The sequence below is a fragment of the Limulus polyphemus genome, unplaced genomic scaffold, assembly GCF_000517525.1.
Source record: "Limulus polyphemus unplaced genomic scaffold, Limulus_polyphemus-2.1.2 Scaffold7914, whole genome shotgun sequence".
In the NCBI taxonomy this organism is placed as follows: domain Eukaryota; kingdom Metazoa; phylum Arthropoda; class Merostomata; order Xiphosura; family Limulidae; genus Limulus; species Limulus polyphemus.
The window spans coordinates 1920-5678 of NW_013673524.1; the positions used below are offsets into that span (position 1 = coordinate 1920).

Genomic DNA, 3759 nt, shown 5'->3' on the forward strand with positions numbered 1-3759 from the left:
ATCTTCTTAACATCTAGTTGTCAGTAAAAGCTACAAACTATGTGAATATCTTCATAACATCTAGTTGTCAGTAAAAGCTACAAACTATGTGAATATCTTCTTAACATCTAGTTGTCAGTAAAAGCTACAAACTATGTGAATATCTTCTTAACATCTAGTTGTCAGTAAAAGCTACAAACTATGTAAAAATCTTCTTAACATCTAGTTGTCAGTAAAAGCTACAAACTGGATAAAATAAAATAGCCTCTGAAGATCCAGTTGATCCTACAAGCAACAAACCCAATAAAAAAAAACTCACAAGATCTAGTTGTTGCTACAAGCTGGATAAAATAATCCCATTTTAATGAAATTGTTACTAAAAGCTACAAACAGGCAAAATTAAAGAGATCTCAGATTTATTGTACAAGAACAAAGGACTACTATGATAAAAAAATGTTTTATTGAATATTAGAAAAAAGCTTGGATAAAAGAAATTTCAATGTGTGCAAATAATAAGAATCTGACTAAGCACCTAAGCCTTACTTAGATTTACTTGTATATCTTCCAAAAATCTTTGTAACAAAACTATGTGACATAAGAAACTTTAAATGTTTATGTTATAATCTAACATTCGAAATGAAGTTAAATTTAAAAAAAAAGCTTCTACTAACTAGCACACAGGTTTTAACAAAATTTGTGCAAGTGTATTGAGAATAGTAAGCTAAGGTGAATTAATAAGAAAATCCATTAAATAAAAAATGTCCACTTCATCTCTAATTTGAACCTTATTTATACTACAGATTAAATAATTTTGATACACAGGTGTATTCAGTGGACTTCTTAATTCCACATTCTTATAGGGATCAGTTATGTAGATTTTATTTGTAAATATCCCTAAATTAACTGACCGTAAGAAAGTTCGCACAAGATGTGATAAGATTCAATTAAATACATGTCGTCTTAGAAAGTATTTATGAGTTAAACTCTCGATATCTTGTGATTAGAATATATAGTATTGCTTTTACCTAAAAAAAAAAAAAAGCTGTCAAATTGAAAATAGTTGAATAAAGAAAAGGCAGGTGGAAATAAGTTACTACAAAACTGGATTGTTCAAGTACACATTTTAAAAAGTAAAATATTCTTCAATAAACTGAAGATTCGTTTGTGCCAGATATCTTTATATTTACTAAAGAAAAACAATTTCAGGCCCATACGTAGAATGTTTGGAAGGGGGTTCTAATTTGTGAGACCAAAAGCCAACACATATTGTGTGAAGCACAATCAGTATGCTAATACTATTGGGGGGGGGGGGGGTGCGCTACTGTTTCAAGCCAAAAAATGCTAATGCTTCATCAGAAGAATGTAGACTATCGTAGAAAACGTTAATTATTTTCCCTAAGCAACTGCGCTATGACCAAATAAGCATAATTTCTTTTCATCACAAAAATAGAGGGTTTTGCTGAACCCTCTCTGCTCGTATATATATCCCAGAAGTTAAGCAGTTTAGATCATTCTTTCATAAATCTTTATTGGTTCCTCCTGAGTTTATACATTGACCGACCCATTAAGACATAAGCCCACACACTGATGCGGAATTAGTCGGTTTTATATCCAAACAAAGACAATTTTTTACATCACAAAAATAGGGGGTTCAGACACACACCCCTGCATACTGGCATGAATTTACTTACATTTCTATCCTGGAAAGACAAATATCCAACTGAACCTCCACTAAACATACAATAGGCTTAACTGTTACAAGCAACCTAAAAAAGTCCTCACTGTAAATCCACTAAACAGACAATAGGCTAAACTGTTACAAGCAACCTAAAAAAGTCCTCACTGTAAATCCACTAAACAGACAATAGGCTAAACTGTTACAAGCAACCTAAAAAAGTCCTCACTGTAAATCCACTAAACAGACAATAGGCTTAAATGTTACAAGCAACCTAAAAAAGTCCTCACTGTAAATCCACTAAACAGACAATAGGCTAAACTGTTACACGAAACCTAAAAAAGTCCTCACTGTAAATCCACTAAACAAACAATGGGCTAAACTTTTACAAGCAACCTAAAAAAGTCCTCACTGTAAATCCACTAAACAGACAATAAACAGACAACCTAATAAAGTCCTCACAGTAAAAATTCCAGCAAATAATTATTACACTTTATTTCAATGTCACATAGTGGTCTTACAAAAAAATGTATACTAACCTTTTGTTTTCCAGATGGGACCACATATTTATACTTCAAACTATCTAACATAAAGACAACACAAAATTAACATGTAATAAGACTATACATGAGCTTGTAATATATTTATTTGAATTAACTATTTCACAGAAGAACAAATAAAATTTGTAAACTACTATTAATTTTTTTTTGTAGTGGTAATAAGTCAATTAAGGTTTCTCCATTTTGGCCAGTTACTTGATATTAAATTTAAAGAGAACTAGAACCAATTATAGAAGGCAAACAAAGACGGATTAAAATATCAAATTTTCATTCTTTATATCTAATCAAGCAGTTGAAGACAACAAACTTGAAAAATACCATTAATTTTTTTCAGCTGGGATAAACTGTATTATTGTATCAATAATAAATCCCTTGTTTCCTGTTCCCAACACAGCGTTAACAAGCCTTTCATCCTCTCGGTGATGTTTCTATTGGATGGCTACTTCTTAATAACGCTGTCTGAAAGGTCAATAAATAAATAAATATGTTTATAGTCAGTAAACGGTTAGAATACTTCTACTTACAGTTGTCGTATACAGAATCACTACCTTGGCAAGCAATGTCAAAGTAACCGCAGAGAGAAAAAGCAGGTTTTTTTATAAATACAAATTACCAAAGACACAAAATGCATTATAAAAATTTAAACTGCCACTTTTCATGATTAAATTAAGATGGTTAAAGAGTCTAGGATGACCTGGAGGAAGGTCTTTATGATGGTTAAAGAGTCTAGATGACCTGGAGGAAGGTCTTTATGATGGTTAAAGAGTCTATGATGACCTGGAGGAAGGTCATTATGATGGTCAAAGAGTCTATGATGACCTGGAGGAAGGTCTTTATGATGGTTAACGAGTCTAGGAGGACCTGGAATAAGGTCTTTATGATGGTTAACAAGTCTAGGAGGACCTGGAGGAAGGTCTTTATTATTTATCTTAGTGGTCATTATATCATTAAAGTAAAATAGAGAGCAAAACAAAATAGGACAGAGGATGCATCTTTGTGTTGAAATATAACTCACTTTAGCTTCTTTGTGTATTTGATGTGACACAGGAAAATGGCCAAAATGGTGGAATCCAGCTACCATTTTTAGAGCACCATCATCATCAATATTCTGAGGATCAAATTTGGCATTTGGATATGAAGGAAAAATTCTGTAGTATGATGAAATATTTTCATTTAAGAAAAAAAATCTCAAACAAATAATTTGTTACTTATACAAATCAAAGAAATATAAGAACAGGACAAAAAAAAATAATATATATATATATACTGGGGGATGTCAGATAGGGATGTCTTCATCATGTATGTATACTGTTGATGTCAGATAGTGATGTCTACATCATGTATATATACTTTTGATGTCAGATAGTTTAGGTACATCATGTATATATATACTGTGGAAGTCAGATATTTATGTCTACATCATGCATATATACTGGGAGATGTCAGATAGTGATGTCTACATCATGTATATACTTTGGATATCAGAAACCGAGGACTACATCACTTATACATGGATGTGTGATCCACTTGCTACTATTTTTTGTC

At 31.7% G+C, this 3759-nt stretch overlaps 1 long non-coding RNA gene across 1 annotated transcript in view; it reads right to left on the bottom strand.

Annotated features, from left to right (window-relative positions):
* Positions 1-1348: 1348 nt before the first annotated feature.
* Positions 1349-3759, bottom strand: part of LOC111089928 — a 4983-nt gene continuing 2572 nt past the window's right edge. The window contains exons 2-4 of the long non-coding RNA XR_002614070.1: positions 3230-3362; positions 2533-2673; positions 1349-2237 (exon numbers count right to left, since the gene is read on the bottom strand). This is a non-coding gene — a long non-coding RNA (uncharacterized LOC111089928). The remainder of the gene's footprint in view (positions 2238-2532; positions 2674-3229; positions 3363-3759) is intronic.